At 41.6% G+C, this 20,777-nt stretch overlaps 1 protein-coding gene and 1 long non-coding RNA gene across 6 annotated transcripts in view; one reads left to right on the plus strand and one right to left on the minus strand.

Annotated features, from left to right (window-relative positions):
- Positions 1-1,716: 1,716 nt before the first annotated feature.
- LOC128814640 (uncharacterized) lies at positions 1,717-15,306 on the minus strand. Its single transcript, XR_008439440.1, has 3 exons — positions 15,184-15,306; positions 5,077-5,178; positions 1,717-1,768 (listed from the first exon to the last, which is right to left on the minus strand). It is a non-coding gene; the product is annotated as an uncharacterized LOC128814640 (long non-coding RNA).
- The window catches only part of ACSL4 (acyl-CoA synthetase long chain family member 4), a 43,977-nt gene continuing 31,492 nt past the window's right edge, over positions 8,293-20,777 (plus strand). For 2 of the 5 annotated variants that reach the window (XM_053990671.1, XM_053990673.1), the window contains exon 1: positions 15,230-15,426. The gene's annotated coding sequence lies outside the window, so the exon portion shown is untranslated. Of the gene's footprint in view, positions 8,404-15,229; positions 15,427-20,777 lie in introns of those variants that run through there. The other 3 variants (XM_053990670.1, XM_053990668.1, XM_053990669.1) reach the window with 3 other exon arrangements.

A 20,777-nucleotide genomic window follows, 5' to 3' on the forward strand; every position in this document is an offset into this window, starting at 1 on the left:
TCATGTTTTTTAACCTGATGGACTGAAAATAATAGAAAGCACCAGCAGAAACTTGCTAGATGACAACTGCATGAACCAGCTTCTCACCGATTCACATTTCTCTCATGTTCATATTATTAGATTTAGTTTTTCCCTTACATAAAATGCTGCAGTATTAACAGACACAAAAACCAGGTGGATGTAAAAGCAGGGGAAAGTACAGAACTATCATGAATCAGCAAAGTTTGCTCTGAGATAAAGAAAATCTTAGTTGACAGTTTATCTGCACTTTGATCACTTGTATTGAGATTAAGAGGTCAAACAGTGCAGTCAGTCTGCAATACAGGTGGAGGAGCCACCCAAAAAATGGGAATATTTCTTTGTAGTTTCATATTCTAAATGAGTAAACACAGTCTCTGAAGTTGTTTGGAGCTTGGGAAACTATATTTGTGTTGAGTCTGAAAAAATGGATCTACTATAAAACACGTGTTCTTAAGAAAACTAAAATTTCTATCCAGATATTCTCCTTAAACTTGAAGTATCTTGAGAACTAACAAAAAGAAGACTGCTCTTTTCATACATCAGCAACCAAACATTTATGCCTTAGAACACTTCCTTTTGTGTTTGTGTCCTGTGTTGTTCAGCCATTTTTAAGTTTTCAAGGCATGTGCTTTATTCTATGTCCAGTACTAGCCCCATATTATTGCTAAGTATAATAAAAGGCATTTTAAAAAGAACCATCCAAACTCTTTCTCTTGGAAGCTGAGCCCTAACAGCACTTTTCTCAGTCTCTAATTGTTTGTTACAGTTGAGTTAAGCTGTGACTGGTATACGTAGGAGGTACACTCTAAATCTACATAGATATTAAGGCAGAAGAATGTGTGCTTTCTATTTTTGTTCTGTTTTGCTATAGTTTATTGAGCACACTGGCATCCATGATGAATTACTGAAAACCCTTTTAGCATAAACTTAGTTTTAAAACTAAGAATTAATTTCAGATTATGAGACGCTGTCACTGCTTATGAACCTCAACCCGAGGGATTCAGAACACTGTGTCTTCCCTTAACCTTCTGTGTGGAATTTGCCTTTGTTATTAAAGCCACAGTGATATTTGGTGTTCAAAGTCAGGGAACTGCTATATTTTACATAATGTAAAACAAATGTAACAGCAGTCTCAGAAACAACATGAAAGGTGGGAAGGAGAACTATAACATGGTGCAGTCTCTGGTTAATTAAATTAAATGAAATTTGTACCATTTCGTTCTATCATGGAATATTATGTGGTCAAGTCTATTATGTTATATAATTGTCTTATTACAGTGTGCTTTCATGCCGTGTGATATTTGGGAAGGAGGTGTTGGATATCTCAGTTTTACAGTGAGTGATCAAGAAGTGTCCATTTTTCACAAAGATTTCTGAGCCAAACCTGGGTTCTGTTAGACCTTCCCATCATTTATTAGCATGCACAGGTGTCAGTCACACACTTGAACATTTCTGTGAATATAGCCCCTGAAATTAGATGCTTTAAAATACCAAAAGGCTGCTCTTATACCTTTGTATTGGGTTTGCATGACAAGGTTTTTGTGGTCAAGATGACTTCTGTGAAGCTGCCAGAAGCTTCCCTGATGTCCAACAGAGCCAAGGCTGGCTGGCTCCAGGATGGACCCGCTGCTGGACAAGGTGGCTGGCTCCAGGATGGACCCGCTGCTGGACAAGGCTGTGCCCAGCACCAACAGAGACAACAGTTCTGGGATAACAGCTTTCAGAAGGAGAAATAACCCCTGTGCAGCTGCAGTGGAAGAAAGGAGAGAGAATAAGTGAGAAACAACTGCAGACACCAAGGTCACCAAGGTGAAGGAGGTGCTGGAGCAGAGATTCCCCTGCAGCCCCTGCAGGACCATGGTGAAGTATGTCTTTAGTGTCTCTTAATAAGTTATTGAGAAGTGAGTATACTGGCATGTTTTCTGTGCAAGCTAATGCATTTCACAAAGAGTAGGAGCCTCACACGGGACACAGGTCATGTTTAAGTGCTTTGTTACAGAAGGTTTAACCATTTCACTGAACAGCCTGGAAGGAGCCGCGAGCCCTCTGGTGGTTGGTCACCCCCTGAAATTCTCCTCCCAATGCTCTATAACTAATACAGTAACCCACACATACACTTTGCTTTCAGTAGCAGTACAAGTTTTGTTGGTTTATCCCTTGAGAATGTTGCTATGACCACTTTTCTACACCTAGGAAATGAAATAGTAACAATTTACTATTAATCTGGCTGAGAGAGTTGGGACTGTTCAGTCTGGAGAAGAGAAGGCTCCAGGGAGGCCTTAGAACACCTTCCATTGCCTAAAGGGGCTCCAAGAGAGCTGGAGAGGGAGTTTTGACAAGGGCATGGAGTGACAGGACAAGAAGAATGATTTTACACTGAAAAAGAGCTGGTTTAGATTAGATATTAAGTAGAAATTCTTCCCTGTGAGGATGCAACAGCCTGGTCTAGTAGAAGGAAGGAGACTCCAACCCTGGCCATTCTATGATTCTATTTCTAGTTCTAGTCTAACAATATATGGCACACCTGCATGAGACACAATACTCTTCTATAAGGGAGTTTTACTTTAAATTCCAAGAATATGTGCCTGTTCCTGCAGAAGGGATGATGGCCATGTGGTCACTGAGAGCTTGGCTGGGGCCTAGGCACACCAAACCTTCTGATAGAACAGGGGTTGGGAAAAGGAGTCAGTGTTTGCAGGAAAGAAGGCAGGGATTGTGTTCTCATGTTAGACCTGTCAGAGTGAAATAGGTTTTGCCATTCTCAGGTGAGATGGGATAGAAAGGAACTAGCTCTAAACTGCAGCAATCACTGGACTGAAATTTAGTGATGAATAACTTGAACCAAGTTTTCTTGAAATATGTATGGATTGCATATATTGTAAAGCAGGTCATGTTTAAATATAAGAGGGGGTTTTTGGTGTTATTTGCTGAGGCCAATGTAGTGCACTGTGTTTGAAGGAAACAAGAAAATATATATCTCATGCAGATTTAATATCTCAGCTTATGTTCTCATCTTGGTATCCAGATGAATCGTGTAGCCATTGGCTCCTTTTTCCATCCCACATCAGTGGATGGTTGCTAACAGTTTCCAGTAATAGAACAGGGGAGGCAAAAGAGTTTTTCAGGTCTGTGATATCCAGATAGCTCAGCTCCTCTTAGGATTTTTCATAAATCTTAAAAATATTTACCACAGAGCTTTCTATATTTATCAGGATTCATGGCTTGTGTAGTTGTGAGCATTTTCACAGCTTGGCTGATGGTATTCACATGCTTCAGAGCTGGGGGCTGAGTTTTCTCCTGTGGCTGATTACTGGGAAGATTTCTTCCACAGTCCCAACCCTGACACAATCCCTTCCTGCCTGGATGGGAGGTCAGTGCTGTGGTACTCAGTACAGGTTATTACCCAGCAGATCACATGGACTCAGCAACAGATTTTTTAATGTTGAACAAATGTGCCCAAATTATTTATGTAAAGCCTTCTTTACTAGAAACAAAGAGATAAGTTGAAACTATAGTGTGGACACATAAGCTCAAAGGAGCTCCAGGAGCATGTAATTCAAAAAATTATCCAAAGAAGGGGGAAAGAAGAACAAAACTCCTTATATTTCAGCTTGAAACATCTCAGGTTATTCCTGTTTTTCAGATCTGTTTGCTGCTGTTCTATAAGTCCAAAAAGCACAAATGGCTGCTAGATAAGCAAAAAAAAATTCTAGAGGTTCAGCCACACAAACAGAATAAAGTACAGTTTTCTCATTAAAAGATTTTTTAAATCTTCACAATACTAGTGCATGCATTCTCCTATTTCTGTAGTGCAGTGAAATTCTATGATCTGTAAATTATGTAAGTGAAACAAGGATATTTAAAAAATACTTGGTATCTATATAAAATCTGCTTTTCTTAAAACAAAACAAAACAAGCAAAACCCAAACCGACAGGAAAGAAATCATTAGTCAAGCAGAGAAGTGCAATTTGGTGAACATTCAGCAGAATGTTATCTGTAGGGTTGCAGACAGTTCTCATGCATTCATTCACGTGCTGTATAAAATAGTTCAGATGCCCCCAGGAGTTGGTATTTTGAGATATTTCTTCTGTAGAGGTTGAAGTACATTGGGTTGTACACATGTAGAGAGTGCCCACAGGAACTCAGAGCAGGTGTGTGTGACCCTCTCAGGTGAGGCTCCTACCGCTGTGATCTTGCCTGGAGACCCTGTGAGTGTGCACCAGTGAACAACGCCTGTGCTTCAAGACGCGATTCTCCCCACTTCCACGTGTGCCAAATTCCTCTCCATATGATTATTTATGAAGGGAATCAGGTTAGACATCTGCGTTGTGCAATTAGCCTTTGGTTACAAAATTACTGACTGTCGTAACAGAGAGCAAAACTTGCACAGCAGGTGGCAGCCCCGGTCCTGCTTGGCTTTAGCCCGGTTCGCGCCTCGGAGGAAGAGTCTGCCAGAGCTGGAGGGGTTACTGCTGTTAAACAGCAGTGCTTTCCTTCCTGGGAAGCAGGTGATTTTTAACAAAGAAGTCATTGGTCACTGTCATATTACAAAGGCAGAGTGGTTCAAGAGGAGATAATTTGAAAATAAAATGAGTAAACTATGTGAGCAGCACTACTCTCTGGCAGTTTGGGATGGTACTGTAGTGTAGATTCAAGTTGAGTCAGTTGTATGTCAAAATCAAGCAGGAAGTCAAACTCTTGATAATCCTGCCTGAGTTATGCTCCACAGCCACCCCAATACATCTGCCTGTTAGCAGAAGCAAGAGGTTCCCACAGTGTATTTTTGGATATTGAACGGCCTGAATAATCTGTAATATTTTGGTTACATTGTAAAGAGTAGAGTATAGTAGTCTAAAGCTTGTAGAACCAATGGTGTAAAATTCTCTAGGAGATTCTGAAAATTAATTCCTGAAAGGTAATTCTTACCCCTCCTCTCTTCTCTGAACCTTAAAAGGTGTTAGGAAAAGGAGGAGGAGGGGGTTTATATCTTCTCTGCAAATGGGGCAGTTTGCTTTGAAATATCATGAATAATAATTCTTAGAAAGCCCTCTTACCAGCTTCAGATGGATTTGCACCAATTCTGTCTTCAGACAGGCCTAAAAACCATCATGTTGTCATTGAATGTTACACATCCTTGTTCCATTTCCTCACCTGGCCTGTGGGAGAAAAAAGAAGGAATTCTTCTGGGAATACATTTATCATGAGATAAAAACTTGACAGCATTCATTTATCATTATTTTGGGTTGGCATAATAAAAATATGGCCTGGGTGGCAGGCATTTTAAACTTGATTTGTTAAAACTATGTGTTTATTTGCCTGAGTGGGACATTTTAGTACTTAGCTGAACTATCACCTAACACCCAGGGGAATGTCTTAGACCTACAGACTTAGGTGGTTATTAGGCTTAATTGGTATTGTTACTGTAGACCTCCTGAGATATTGAATATGGCTTATTATGGCTTATTTTAAACTTTTTAATCCAGTATTAGGAAGAATTGCCATTAAGTTATACCATAGAAAAATAATAAGTCTAAAGTTAAATCTTGTGTTGTTGGTTTAAAACTGTTTAAGCCTCCTGTTCATCACAAATCCTCTCACAATTTACTGAACTCCCTTGTGCTTATGCCAACAATTTTTATAGCATGTGCTATAGCACATTATAGCTTTTTATAGCTTTATACAGCCTTGTGCACAGTGTAGCACCAGAGAAGTCAGTGGGGTCATAATGGAGATTAATTTCACAGTATTTCAGTCATCTAAGTTGATTCCTTCCAAGTAAGCACAGAACTCTGTGCTGCCAAATTCAGTGGAAGCTCATTAAATGCCTGTTGCAGTTCTCATGGAGTCTCTTTTTTGTGGAAATACCTGTTCTTGTTCCTTTGTTTTGTGTGATAATTTCCCCAGGTTAACTATGTCTATTTGCAAGATCAATTCTGAAAGGTCCTAAATTTTGTACATGGGATGTAAAGTAATGGAATTTGCATTGAGGTAGCATTTGCTGGGTTTGCTATGTAAGAAAAAGTGAAAATTGGAAACAAGTATCATAAATTATTTGATAGTTTTAGCATTAAATGAGTAGCAAAAGGAAATGCTTAGAAATTAGGGTGCAATTCCTGTCTGTAGTGTTTCCCCTGCACTGCAAGGACTCTATGTACTTCAAGTACTCTTGTAGCACTTTGCAGAAGAGTATAAAAGTGTGTAATGTTTGAAACTATCACACAAAATAGGGAAAAAGATGAAACAGTAGCATTGATTATAAATCTAATTTTGTGAGTAAACTTGAACAAGAAGTGTGGTGGGTTTTGTTATCTGAAATTCCTACCTGAAGCATGGAACAAAGCTGCTTTCACAGGATAACTTGGAGAGACTCAAGACCTGACAATAAAAGCTCTGTGAGGAAAGGATGTCCCACCTCATAAATTTGCTTTTTTGATAAGAATTTTATATTGGGTCAAAGGTGAAGACACACAGGATTTGCATGTGCAGTCACATGGCAACCTAGTTTAGCATGGAAATGGTGAATAATGTTGAATGATCTTCTACAGTAACAACCTAAGTTGAGCATCCTTATTAAACAGGAAATCCATGGAAGAAAAAGAGCTAGGGTTTCAAATCTATTAAAAGCCTGTAAGGCTTCATCAGCTGTGCTGCTCGTAGGAGTTCTTGTTTACTCTGCACAGCAATATTTCAGTCTAAAGACCTTGTCTCCTGTGGGCAGCCATTTCTGGGAAGGGAGGTGAATGGCAGTGTAACATTGAATGACATTGAATAGGGACATAGCTTTTAATCCTCCAGCCACAGCAGTGTTTGTCAAATGCTCAGTATAAAACAAAATTTGATAGACAGCAGAGGTAAAAAGGGGGAAGAGTGAACTTATGTTCTATTATGTGGTTTGTCTCCAAATTATCGAATTCCTTTCTAATATGATGTTTGCTCATAAGAAGGAATGAATTTATTATACCAGCCCAACATTTAGGTGATATTTGGGGAGTTCAGATCTTACTGTAACATACATAAGTCCAGTGTGAAAACATGTCTTAGAAAGACACAAATAACTGCTTTGCTTTAGGCAACCCCTTAAATTCTGAGAACAAGGACTGGTCCTGTGCTACACACTTTGCACATGTTCTTTTTGCTGAGCAGCCTCTGCAGGCAGAACTGACCCTCACTTGTGTGTGAGGGGAGAGAAGGTGCTGCCACTGCTGTGCTCTGGTGTCCTGGGCTGACACTTGGGCTGCTCCCGACTTTTCTCCTGAAGGGTGTTATTGTCAATGCTGATCAATAATATTTAAAGGAATATTTAATATTTAAAGGAAGAACAGCCCTGCTGCTGTTTGTATCCTTGATAATGAGGAGATAAGAAAGGCATCTCTTGTTAAGCCTGATAATATAGTTGGATGAAGCAATGAAAAATAATATTCTAAAACTTGGTAAGAGATGGAGTTGCTCAGGCTGCTTGTCCAGTGGATATAATGTACCTTTTGTTACCCTGCCTATTTTTGCACTGCCTTCTCATTTTCTCAAGCTGCTACAAGTCTTTTATGTGAGGATGCTTCCATTGTATACCAATGAAGGAGCTGAATTATCTAGGTAGCAGAGGCTAAAGCTGAAGCTCCCTAGCATCATCTTTCTTAAGTATCACTGTCTGGTAGGTCTGTAAGTGATACTATTCTTCAAACAAGAAGAAACTGTTATCGGGGTACTTGTCAGCTGTGTAATACTGATACCTGGGCTGGCCTGTGGAACCAGATAGCATAGCAGATAGCGGGGGTGGGGTGTTGGGGGGGAGATGGTGTCTGCTTTTGGGCAGTGTTGGACCCTGAGTAGCAGAGTAGCAGGGGCAGAGAACACCTCACAATGCAGCCATTCCCTTCCCTGGCCCCAGGGCCTGTGAATTTCAGAACTTCATTCACAAGCATTTACTTCTTCTGTAGCTACTACAACAATAAGGACTGTTTTTTGCGAACAATTTGCATATATGGTCATGTGATTCAATTAAAAAACTGACTCAAAGAATTAACTTTTAATAGAACTACTGACAGAAACAAAAGCATAGTCATTAGAAGCATTGTGTAAATGAAGTAGATTCCATTAATGTCTCTTGCATACGTGACGTTAATTGGAAACTTGAGGAACAACGTGTACAAGTAGGTAGCAGCCAGTGATCTGACAAACTGATTGTGCAATTAGAATTCTCTTCCATTTTGCTGCCAAAAGGGAAGTCAATGTTACAAGTGCAAGCATTTAAGAGTCAGAGTTCTATTAACGTTACCACAGCATTATAGACTGACATTCACCTGGACTCTTCAATATAAATGCTTTTACTTTACAGATCTGAGTGCTGAGTCAAATCCTTCATCTCACAGGAAACACTTTTTAAGGTAAGAATTCAAATACTTTTTTTGTACTTTGAGCTGCACTTCCCATCTTTATATGATATTTCTGGTTTTTTTTTCATGGACAAATATTTTGTGTACCACAGATATTATGAATGGAAACAGACCAATTTAGACCCAAAAGATTTTGGCAATGAAGTTACTATGCAAAGGAACTGCTGACTTGTTGACTGAAAAATGCTACTAAGAATGTAGAAACTTGATATTCTGGCATCTTTTGTCCATGTAAGCAAGAGCTTATACAGACCTAAGTGGATGGGAGAGGTAAAAGTATATGTGGGGAATGTTTTATGGGTGACTCCTAAAGGGTCTGAAAAAGGTGACCAAATAATTATATACCTTTCTTAAACTGTTCAGTGTAATAGCCAAAACTGCTGAAGAGGTCTGTACCACTACAACACACTGTCCATAAATTACATTTTAGAAGATATTTATCCTAGAATTTGTGTTCCTTTTTCAATGGTCCACAGTGCTATGGAGATAATTGTGTTGGGCTGATGGGAAACAGTGTGGTGAAAAATCAGCCTCTGAAGAAAGGGGTTATGCTAGAAAAAAGCTAACTCAAAGCTTTGCTGCAAAAACAGAATTAAAAGAATACACTTTGAATTACAACAAAATCCATAACTTTTTGACAAACTGGGTAAATGAGATTCTTATAGGTGCAGTGTCTTGTAAATCATTAAAGAATGGAAGCTGCAAGACTGTCCTGTAAGTACTCCCTTACCATTTCAGGAACAGGCTGAAACAGAACTCCTGGAGCATGCCAGGGCAGACTGGCAGCTTGCTGGAATTGAGACAGGATGCATAGAATATTTTAGTACTTGAAGGCTACCTACTTGCTTTAAAGCATAGGCAATACTTCTGTCCTTGGGCTAGAGTTCTGTATTGCCACTCCATAATTTTACCCTCTGGGCTCAGCAATCTCTGATATAAAAAGAAAGTATATCTGATGAAAGCAGGATTAGTTTGTACTGATTTTATAGGGATTTACAAACATAAAAACAGATGTTCCAAGAGGAACATTTACAGGTTGTTTAAAAAAAATCACACAACACAGCTCACAATAACAAGAAGACTTTATAAGGCTTGCATATAAGTAGATTGCCAGTCTATCAGCAAATAATTTTTAGGAATTTCTCTTATATTTTTATATTATTATGTATAGAAAAGAGCTCAATCTCTCAATGTTAAGAACTATGTGTTGATTTAGTTTTTCACTTTAAGAAATGAAATATCAAAACCCAAAGAAACACACCATTTAATCTTTGTGTAATAGGTAAATTGTTACACAGGAAGCCAGTTACTCTAAAATTAGTTAACTGCTCCTTTCTGCACCAAAATATGGTTTGCACACAAGACTATATCTGTCCTTCATGCATTCTACTGATGTGTATTTGCCCCCAAGGCTTATAGGAATTTCTACAAACAGATAGCAGCAAGTTGAGTCATTCTAACCTTACCAACATTACTTCTCAATTGTGCAAATTCAGAGGAATACATGCACATGTAACTGTTCCCTGTGAGAACAACATGTACAGGAGCACCACAGAGGATATTGTTTGTTCTTCCCTATTCCCTGTTCCCCAGAAATGCAGCTGAAGCAGCAGCCAACCCACAAACATACATGCTTAGGACTACTGCTACTTTTTAAAATAGAGTATTGTATTTTTAAAAAAATTGAGCTCAAATGAAAAACTGGAGCAAAGTTAAGGTGAACCAGTAACTTTTTTTTTATCCAGGCTCTAAATTTAAAACAAAACAACACAAAACAAAACAAAACAAAACAAAACAAAAAACAAAAAAAAAAAAAAAAAAAAAAAAATTGTGGAAAAAAGTATCAATTAGGAGCTGGCCTTGCTGTTCCTGTCAAAAACTTCTGCCATCACATATGTAAACAGAAAAACTATTGAGGTCAAGGTCCTCACAGAAGTCTAGTGTTTGCTCTGATGAATTCCCCAAATGGTTTCATACTAAATTAGGGCACCATATTTAAAATGTTATGATTCCTTTAAAGGAAACTATAAGACTCAAGAGATCCTGGTGAGAAGAATAGAGAAATGCTGAAAGAAGACAATTTTTAGCCGTATTTTTAGCCATAATGTATCTCATGGGCTCTGTAGTATATCTGGCCTGTTGTGGCTACTGTTTGCTGTGGTTATGCACTTTAGACTGGATCTTGTGAAAAATCAAAGAAAGCATTTCATTTCTATAGCAATTAATTTTCTTTCTTGTGATTATCTCTAGGCAGCGTAGAACATTTCATTATGTGCTAACTATTCAATCTTTTTTTGCAATGGCTGTTCAAAGTTTCCTCTGAAGTCTACTTTTAGGTATTTTGTTTTCTGTGATGATCTATTGATTGTTCTGCCGATAAGACACGTAAATGTTGGCAACAACAACATTAAATTTAGAGTTCCACATCTTTCCCTAGATTTATTGTGCTATAAATCAGAAATCTCTCTGTCAATACTGCTTTCCTTTCTTAAAATGTATATCCTTCAGTCAGGAATTCCTGGTCCAATACTGCATCCTATTTGTCATCTAATACTTTAAGGCTGTGCTTCAGATAGGGCTTTTCAGTTTTGTGATAAACTGGACAGCAACAGAACACTGAAACACCATTCTCCTTCAGCTTCATGTAGTGTGTGACCCAACCAATGGAACTGCCTGTGAGTGCTGATTTGACCCAAGATAGTAAATAACTAGGTGCCCACTTGGAGGAAAGAATCAGAGAAAAGAGAAAACCAGAACATGTGTGCTGTCATTGCTCTGGTGTCTTGAAGCCTAAGCAGAGTGTTACTGTCAGCAGTTACTTCTGGAAAGCAAAGTAGCTCTAACTTCTGCACACATCTGAGCAGGTAATGAGCTGATGGTGTTGCAAAATCCAAATGTTATGTCTGCAAGCAGGTACGTGTTTATGTGTCATGCATGGAATAGGGCTTAAAGCAATGATTTAATTATGTAATGCAAGTATTTGTTCAGTGCTTGCAAGCTGCTGTTCATTTGTCTGCACAATGACTCAAAGTTAGAAGTTATATTTGGGTACGTGGGGGCGGGGGGGAAACTGATTGCAGGTTTTTTGTTCAGAGAACCTATCAGACTTTGTCTCTACATTCCTCCTGCTCCTTCCTCCAAAGGCCCAGTATTATGGTTGGAAATGCAATACAGAGTTTTTTGTTTTTCCTATAAAAATTAGAAATTTGTTATTCTTTGACAACTATTATAAACAGATTTGCAGATAATTTTTAAATCTGGTTTCCTATATAAGACTAAAGGAGGAATGGAAGTAGCTTGAACAAAAACCATCAAAAACCAAAACCATTCATATGTTTGATAGCAGCCCCTTCTCTTAAAATGCTGCCTTTTAATCACAGCCATCCCTCAGTTCCCCCTGCTGGAAATTCCCCCATGGAGTGCACTTACTTGGCAGTATCAGTAAGCCTTTGTGTCATCAAATGTATATGACTGACTGCTATGTTGGCTTTGTTTTCTTTTAAAACACAAGAGTCAGTTTAAAAAGGTCTGGAGTGACCAAAAGTCCATTACTCTCGATGGGCAGAATTCATGTGGAGGTCCAGTGTGCAAAAAGGGGCACACTAAAACTTCAACAGCCCGAGACGAAACTCAGGTAACTTTTCTGGGAGAATGCTTGCTCCAAAATGGCCAAGTATGTGTACAAATTTTGTTTTCTGTTGTTTTGATTCTAACTGTACAGTCTGTGAATACAAACAGGACTGTATTTAGGAAATAGTTGATTTCATCAGTCACTTCTCCTAATATAAATAAACAACCCACAAGGCTCCAGATATTGATTTATTACTTAGAAGTGCTAAGATTATGCAATCCCTTTGCTGATATCAGGAATGAGGTGAGAAGCTCTTTACTCTTTCCAAGCTTTCTCTGAATTCTGGGTGAAAAACAGAGGCCTTGACTTCAGCCTCTCCTCAAGATCCCTTTCTCTTCTTTTGACCTCTGTGTTAAGGCTGAAAATCAGCGTCAGTACAGCATGACTTCACTGTCTGGGAAGTGCTGTTACACTCATCACATCCCACAGAGATCTTCAGCGAGCGTTTCTTACCAGAAAGATACAAAGGAGTTGCAACATGAGAGACAAGGAAAATCCTTTCAGTCAGATTTGGTTTTGAGGATACTGTGACACTTTGTTATATAAAGACCATTTTCATTTTTGTTTAAAGACTCCTCTAGAAGTTTGCAAAGAGATTTTACACATCTTGTAGTGAATGTCAGCTTCCTGACTACAGGCTTCCTTGTCTTATCTTCCTGTTTTACAGCCTTTGGAAGTATCACACATCCTCAGGGAATTACCAGTTGACCACAGCTTTATTTATAAAGAGCAAGTAAATCCATTTCTGCTTTGCTTTCAAAACAGAATGTTTGGCATCTTTCAAAGAATTGGTTTAAATGAAAATGTATCTTACAGCAAACAAAAGAGCATATTCTACATCAGTAAATCCTATGAAAATCAGGCAGGTATTTGCATACCTGTAGCTGCAGGAAAGGTTTCCCATGGTGCTCTTTCTAAAGCCTCCACAGAACAAGGTGTATTTGACTCTTCACCCTGTCTGTAGTAAGTATAATTTTAGGACTCATTATTCTAATGATAACCTGACAGGTTATATTTTTTCCTTAATTGTAATTAACCAAAATTTGTTTCCAACTTTGCTGAAATTATTAGTTTGACCTAGATGTTCATCCTTCTGAAACAGACAAAGTATTTTGTTGAGCATCCCCAAGAACACTGAGGCCTGGATGTCAGTCAGTGGTGCCTGGCCTGGGGACAAGTGGACAAACCCTGCAGACACTGGGGTTCCCCACAGAGCTTCTTGCTGTGGCACATAGGGCCAGCTTGTCCAGGGCCAAGAAGAGGTTGATGAGGTCCCATGGCTTGGTGAGATCTCCAGGAGGGAGGGCATAAAGGGAGAGGAGGGGAAAGAGTTACACTCAGCAGAAGTGCACAACCTGAAGCACCTGGAATCCAGGTGGCAGCAAGGACATGCAGTCGGCAGTAGAGAGATGGAAGCTTGGACTTGTTGGAGGTACTATGAAACTGCATCTGGAAAGCATGAAACTTGTCAGCCTAGAAGAGAGGTGAGTAAGGTAGTAGTGCAAGGAATGTGTGTTACAAATCTGTAAAACAAGGAGTGGCATGGAGAGAGGCAAGAGAATGGTTAACTAATGCAAAAGTCAGGGGACACCATGTAGAAATTCCAGACAGAAGGCATGGAACATACAGAGTTGATTTCCACCCAGCATGAAGTTAGACCGTGGAATGACATCAAGCTGTAGATGCTGGAAGCTTAGAGGACTAAGAAAGCAATTGGATTTCTTTTCCATTTTCTATCAGGAGCAGATACAGACTACTTCTAGCTAAAGGTCTCAAAGTTGCAGAAGTCCTTATCTTCCCAGGAGATGGCCAGCCACTGTTGAGAACAGCATCATGTTCTACCTCAGGCATTACTCTGATCCACTGTGGTCATTCCAGTGCTTTGGCTGGCTTAGGCACAAGACATGCTTCCTTACCCACCAGCAGAATACATCACAGTAAATCTGTACTCACTTAATGCAAAATCTAATACTATAAGAAGTACAAAATAGCTGGAATAAATTACAAGTAGATTTTCTTGCCTATTTACTGTCCAGGACAAAGATTTAGAAAAGAAGCTGTGTCAGTGTTCTAGTTGGAAAAAAACAAAATGTGGCAAGTTGGTTTGCCCAACCTTTTCTCAGTATTTAGGGAGGTTACATGAAAAAAGTAATCTGCATGAAACAGATATGCCTTTGGGCATCTTATGCAATCCAGGTTCTCTTATTAGTGATGATGTGACATTAAGAAACACAATGGGGTTTGAAACAAATTAGAACAAAGTGAGAGTGTAACAGACTGCCCCAAGTGTCATATAGTCCAAACAGAGCAAAACCCACACAGTGATTCAGCTCAGCCTCTATCCAAGGAAGTGATGTGCTTTTTGCTTCTCTGGGAATTATTAAATATAACATCCACATTGCATGTGCAGTTGTTGCCAGAACATTTTAGCCTCCTGCAAGGTGTTGTCCTTTATGGAAGCAAACCTGTTACCAAATATAGCAGTGGCTATGTAATGTACGCCAATTTAGTTTTTTCACACTCTATCCCACTCCATATGGGCGGGGGAGGATCCTGCTGGACTTCTGTTCCACATAGATGGAACACCAAATGTTTCCTCTTCCCTTACATGCTATTAAGAAGCGGCATTGTCAGAAGCAAGTTATTTTGTGCCAGTTCTCTTCCGAAGAAGCCTCAGACTCCAAAACAGCTAAAGCCATCTGGCAAACACTTGCATGAATCATGGGGATATTTGTAGCCTCTGGCTTTTTGAACCGCGCTGTGAGTAATGCCAGTCACTCTCGTCAGCACTGCTGCTGAAACCCGTTCCTTGTGTTCTGAATAAAGACGAAAGGGGCCTCCGACTGGGCCTGGTGGTCTCCAGATTGTCAGGAGCCCAAAACTGGGTTACAAACATCTGAGCTGTCTTCTCCAGCCTGAAAGATCCGGACTGGCGGCCTTGCTGCTGCCAGCTGTAGCCTGCCCGGGAGGCTGTGCCCGGGGTCGGGGCTGGGGCCCCGGAGTGGTTTTTGCCGTGTAGTTCGGCCTGCCCCGCGGCCTGTTCATGCGCCTCGGCGGAACTGTGACAAGCCCCGCAGAGAAGGGCCGCGCTAACCGAGCTCTGCCCGAAGCCCGGGGTCCCATGTCACCCCCTCACGAACCTGCGAATCCCGGGGTCCTCGGGACGCGGCGGCAGCACTGACCGGGGCCCCGGGCTCGGGTCCGCAGCCGCCTCCGCCCCTTCCCCAGCGCGTCACGGTGGCGGAGGGAGGGAGGGAGGATTGGGCGGCCCTGGCGGCGGCGGCGCGGGGCTTGCTCCTCCCCCGCGGCCTCAGCCATTTTAGCAGCCGGTACCGCCGCCGGTAGCGCTGTGATCTCCTCCGGCAGCGCCGGGGCTGGGCGCGGTGAGTGCGGGCTCTGCGCGGCGGGGAAGGGATGGGATGGAGTGGGGTGAGATGGGATGGGATGGGGCAGAGCTGGTTCCCTCATCTTGCTGCCACTCGGCAGCATCTGGGGAGCGGTGAGGGGCGGGAGGGTCGCCCCGCGCACGAAGAGGGGCCGCGGGGCTGGCGCTGCCCGCGGAACCGCAGGGCTCCCGTCGGGGCAGAGGCAGCCGGATCAGCCGGGGAAGGAGCCGGGGTTACGCGGGGTCAGGTCCGTGCCCGCGGCCGTGGCTCGGGGGGGCCGGGCCGAGAGGATGCGCCGGAGCTCGGCGCTCCGGTACGGGCGGGCAGGAGCTGCCTCGGCCGCTGCCCGGAACAGGTGGCGGCACGGAAAGGCCTCCTGGAAGTGCCGGGGGGTGGTCGGGCGGGCTGCCCGGCGTGAAGTCGGGCGGGAAGCGCCCCTGCCCGCCCCAGCAGCGCCCCGGGCCGGGGCTCCGCTCCGGGTCTTCCCCGCAGCTCCGGGGCAGCGCTGGCGCATCTCGCCGTTCCCCGTCACGCCCGCAGCCCGGGGGGCCGAGCGCAGTCGCTCCCGCCAGCAGCCGGACCCCCCGCCCGCCCCTTCCCCGCTCCGCGCCGGGCCGGAGCTCATCCCCGGCCTCTCCCTGGGTCTGCCCGGGGCCCTGCCCGGTGCTTCGACGATGCTCTGGGCTCCCCCGGAGCCCCCCGGCCCTTGGAGCCCTCCGCCCCCCGCCTGGATGCAGGGGAGGAGGCTGGGCTCGGGAGATGGGCTGATGCCGATGAGGAGAGGTGATTCACTGCTCAGCGCATGCTTCTCTGCTCCACGTCACAAAAGCACCTGCAAGAGGAAAGCAAGAATCTGGCTGAATATTTTTGTTGTCGTGTTCCTCTGTGATAGATTTTCCTTTTTGGTGTTCTAGAACATCCCCTCTGTGGGTTTTTGAAACTTATTTGAAAAGCAATTGTATGTGCAGTACCTGGTTCCCCTGCCCTGGCTGCACAGACCTCTCCTGATCCAGTGCTGCTGTTTGCCCAGTCCCTTAATGAAATAATAGTAGCATATACCTTTATAGCATATAGTATTTGGGGAAAAAATGAAATCTGAAACATTTATGTTAAGAAAAAAAGGAGTGATAGTACAAAACATTTCAGTGAGGATGTTCCATAAATATAGATAGAGATTACAGAGAGCTTTGGTGTCAGGGAACGTTTTATAGAAAGTAAATGGACAGTTGAAATCCCTGATGATGGTAAAAGATGATTGTCACGTTAAGGATAATGTTGGCCCTTGCTTGCATCCTGTGTTGATCCCCTTTGCATCTTAGATTGTTGCAGAAAAATAAGAATATGATGTGTGTTGTCATTTACTATTATAGATAAACTTGCAGTTGTAGCCTTGCCAATTTCACGTGCAAAAAAGAGCAAATAAAGCTGCAGGTAGACTTTAGAAACATATGATGTTTTTTTCTATAAGTTCTGCTTTTTGAATCTTTGGAATTTATCATCTCAGACTAACTGCAGTGACTAAGGACATGGATTTTCTTTTTCCCTAAGATATGTTTAAGATTTTCATGCCTCCAGTCTTCTCACCCAATTAAAAGACAGGTAGCAAAGTTCTGCAGTCTCTGACAGGATGACAGGTTTCATTTTTATTTCTTCTGCTCTTTGTGCATGCATACAAAGTTTGTATTTAATACAATTCTACAGAAGCCTTAAATATTTCCTCATAAAAGTTATTTTGGTAAATATTTAATGCATATTTAACATAGCTCTCAGTTCTTTGTATTTACCAGTTCCTCCTTCATTGTTGTCTTAAATTACAGAATTGTATAAATTTGAAACAGATAATTTCCCCCCAGACCCTGCTGTGGTGGGGGGTTTCAGGAGGTGTTCATTATTCAGGTGTTTGCATCTCATGCACAGTTAGCTCATGTGTTACCTTTAATGCCCTCTGGAACATGCACTGCCAGTGACGGTGCTGCCTGATGGCTGCTTATTGAATAATCCAACAGCAGCAGCTATAAACTTTCAGCATAATAAATTAGCAGAGTTCAGCAGATGACACCTTCTCCTAATGTAAGGGTGATGCTGCAGCCCTTTTATAAAAATAGAGAAACCACTTCCGAACAAACTACCGAGGCAAGGCTTTGCATACAGATATGTGCCGGGTGATGTTGTGATATATATCTAGTAAAATAGGGGCAGCCCATTACACTGTTGTAAATGAAGTGAGTACTCAAATTAAATGCCAAACAGTAGCCTCAGCCAAGTAAACATGCAAAATATATTGAAGTTAATGATAAATAGAGTTAGGTAGTTAATAAGAAAATGAATGGGTGCTTTTTTATAAGAAAACCCTTCTGAGTAAGGCATTGCTTAAACTAAAAAAAAGAGTTGGAGTTAATCATTAAGGGAAATTTCGTAGTATACTCAAATAAGCATGTGGTCACTGTGCTGCAGGACATTTGTTTTCTCAGGAGAGAAGGAAGTTGAATGGAAGGAGGAAAGCAATTTCCTGAGAAACAGAATTTATGGTTTCTTTCTGTTTGTTCATAGATTAGATTGTTACTTAGATGGTGCAACGTCTTCAACCTTTTTTGTAGAAGGCCTATCTCAAAATCTGTCCACACTGTTTAATTTTACTGCCTTTTGGGGCAGCTGCAGAGTGACTGCTTTGGTGTTCATCTTTGTTCCAAAGTCTTCTCCTCTCCTCCCTGTAACTGGGGTTACTGCCCTTCACATTTCCATTTGGAATAGACTAGCTGGGTGGAAGGGAGGGCTTAAGAAAGTTTCTCCTCTGCTGGTAGAGCGATCTTTACAGTGGATAGGGACTATTATTGTTTTTTTGGTTAAGTGTGAGGGAGGGAAATTAGGATTGCCTATAATCTGCTGACACTCCTAGAAGCTGTCTGTTTTTTTCAAAATGTTGAACTCTGTAGGTAGGCACGTGCAAACAAACGCTGAGTGCAGCACTGGTTATTCCTGCTATGGCCACTCTCAGGGTAACCTGTGCTGCACTGAAGGTAAGGCACACACTCAGGTGGTGTGACGGGTTTCTCCTACATCTGTGGTGTCCGTGGAGCCTGACAGCACCAAGGCCCTATCTCAGACTGCTCTGTGGTCTGAGTGGTGCATGGGGAGGACCTTGCCTTAGTCCTGGACAGCTGGAGCTGTGAGTTGGTTTTGCTTGTTTTATATGGACATGAGCTAGAAGACACTGTTTGGAAAAAGATTTGGCCACTGGCCAGCATTGCCTAGGAGCTGTGGTTTCGGTTTCCTTCTCTGCAGAAAGTACCTAGTGTGATCTGCATTGGGATCAACAAAAATGGTTGGGCAGAAGGTAAATAAACAACAGCAGCTCTGCTTTGCCTGCTCCATTTCTTATCATGGCTATCAGTTCCCACCTAGTGCTGCATATGAAGTGTACTCATAATCAAGATACAGCTTAGATTGTGTGCCAGGTGTTCATAACATTATTTACCTGACCAAGTGTGTGAGACAGAGGTTAGGAATGAGTGGTGGGGGTGGAAATTCCTCATGCTCTTATTGTTGCCCTAGATATGGAGCCTGTCTCCTCTGCAGGTTACCGTGCTGCTGCTGACCTGTGCTGCCACAGCCCAAAGTAGCTTCTGGGTCAGGACTGACGTGGGGCTGGCATCAAGTTCTCTTTTACTGTGAGGATGGTGAGACACTGGCACAGGTTGCCCAGGAGGGCTGCGGATGCCCCAACCTCGGCAATGTCCAAAGCCAGGTTGGATGAGGTCTTGAGCCTGCAGAGCTTCGTTACAAGGAGTGTGTGGGTGTGAGGCCTGATGGTACAATTGTCTGGAGAGTTATTTAGGATGATCCCAAATATAGCAGAAAACTCAAAGGCACATTGAACAAATTTTTAGTAAGGGAATAAATAGCACAGGCAGTGTTGGGAAATGGAGGACCAGGACAAGCAAGCAAAGATGACTGTGGGCATGGGACTGGGAGGAGTGGGAAGTGTTTTCCTTCAGCCAGCGTGTTGCCAGATTGTCAGTTTGTATAATGGATGAATTTTAAAGTTTGAGTGCCTGAGTTGCTTAGGATGGATGTGAGGTTGGAGCAAATGCTGCTGCTTCAGAAAGCCAGTGTGCAGTTTATTTGCTTTACATTTTGGAGTAACAGCTGTGTAATGTGAAGGATGTGAGGAATTGTTTTCCTTTTTCTTTTACTTCAGATAGAACTAAGCACTTGGACTTGCCCCTGAAATCAAAGAGTACTTTTCACCTCAGTAAAGTGGTTTTAAGGAATCCTAGATATTGAGAAATTATTTTTTAAAAAATATATTTTTGCATGGGTTTTCTAGTACAGTTAATACTACATTAAGGGCTGTTGTATGTCTGGGAGTTCATCAGGCTTCAAGGTGAGATATCTTTATCTCCACGGTAGAGATAAAGTGATCTACCAATTATCACAGAATTAAGAGTCTCGGATTTAAAGTGATCCAAGGTGGATCCTTAGTTATCGCTTTAAATCCGAGACTCTTAAATCTGTTATACTTGAATACCCCTGTTGTTCCGTGAGGACAAAACTAATGTACTAGGATTTCCTTCAATGTATATTGATGTGCTTCATCAGTAGAGCTTTTTTTTTTTAAAGCATACTTGTAACTTTCCTTTTAGGTTAACAGGTTTCTATTTCTTTTAAAGTTCTTATTATAAACTCATTGGTCTGGCAATGACAGCTTTCAAAGTCAAAACTCAGAGCAGAAGACCTGTATACATATCTGTTTTACTTGAAGCTGTAATGATGCTGCCAGCTCATGGCACGATTTTTGCTTGTCACTTTTGTTAGTGTACAGGGAAAGTGCCCTTATTTCCAAACCCTGATGTTTTATAGCATAGGTGTATAATGGCAGTTAGAATATTAATATGTGTATCAATTTAAAAATAATCTAGGTGTGCTTGAAAGACTGAAATTAGAAACAAGTTGACATTGCAAGGACAGACTTAAAATAGCACATTACATCCCAGTACTTGTTCTCTTACAGCTTGCACTAATTAAGAGATGTTTAAATTACCATTTTAATAACACTGAGGTGGTGTTCTGTTCTAACTCCCCTTACTACAAAAAATAAGATTGTAAGTGAGCAATACCCAGACAGTTACAGAAATGCTTGTTTTAAGATAATTTTTTTAAAAAATTAAACTTATAATAAACGAGTGCTTTATTTTAAAAATATATATTAATGACACATTTACCCTAACCCCTTCCTTTGTTGTAGTATTAACTTGGCCAACTTGTAAAAGTTTTGACATTAAGCTAATGGTTATGTTTGGCAAAAGTCCTTTTAGATTTGTACAGCAGACCTGGTTTTTGTTTGTTTT

This window comes from Vidua macroura, chromosome 14 (genome assembly GCF_024509145.1).
Source record: "Vidua macroura isolate BioBank_ID:100142 chromosome 14, ASM2450914v1, whole genome shotgun sequence".
In the NCBI taxonomy this organism is placed as follows: Eukaryota; Metazoa; Chordata; class Aves; order Passeriformes; family Viduidae; genus Vidua; species Vidua macroura.